The 673-nt window shown below is 44.1% G+C and overlaps 1 non-coding gene across 1 annotated transcript; it reads right to left on the bottom strand.

Annotated features, from left to right (window-relative positions):
- Positions 1–255: 255 nt before the first annotated feature.
- Positions 256–328, bottom strand: TRNAS-GGA (transfer RNA serine (anticodon GGA)). Its single transcript has one exon. It is a non-coding gene; the product is annotated as a tRNA-Ser (tRNA).
- Positions 329–673: the final 345 nt, after the last annotated feature.

Genomic DNA, 673 nt, shown 5'->3' on the forward strand with positions numbered 1-673 from the left:
CTAATCCTTTCGTTCATCCTTTATTCATTCCACATACATTTATGACATGCCCATGGAACAGACACTCTTCTAGGCACTCTGGATATATCAGTGACCAAATAAAGATTGCTGACTTTTTTTTCAGCTTATATTTTTACCCTACTCAGAGAAAAACAGTTTGCGACCCCATGGACTGTAGCCTACCAGGCTCCTCCCTCCATGGGATTCTCCAGGCAATAATACTGGAGTGGGTTGCCATTTCCTTCTCCAGGGGATCTTCCTGACCCAGGGATTGAACCCGGGTCTCCTGCATTCCAGGCAGACGCTTTAACCTCTGAGCCACCAGGGAAGCCCAAAACATAATAAATAAATTAGTAAACTACAGAGTACACGGGAAAGGTATAAATGCAATGGTAAAAATGAAAAAGAAAAGGCAGAATAAGGAGAACCAAGAGTTCATAGAGGTGGTGTGCAGGAAGCTGCAGTTTTACAAAGAACATAACAGGGTTGAGAAGACGACATTTGAACAAAAACTTAAGAGGTGGTGAGGGAATTATCCACGTGAACAAAGAAGAAGAGCAGCAAAGAGAATAACCAGTACAAAGGTTTTGGTTCAGAGGCGCACTTGGCACATTCAGGAGCGATTAGGAGGCCAGTGTGGCTGGAGCAGAGTGAGCAGGAGGCAGAGTAAGAA

This window comes from Bos taurus, chromosome 3 (genome assembly GCF_002263795.3).
Source record: "Bos taurus isolate L1 Dominette 01449 registration number 42190680 breed Hereford chromosome 3, ARS-UCD2.0, whole genome shotgun sequence".
NCBI lineage: Eukaryota > Metazoa > Chordata > Mammalia > Artiodactyla > Bovidae > Bos > Bos taurus.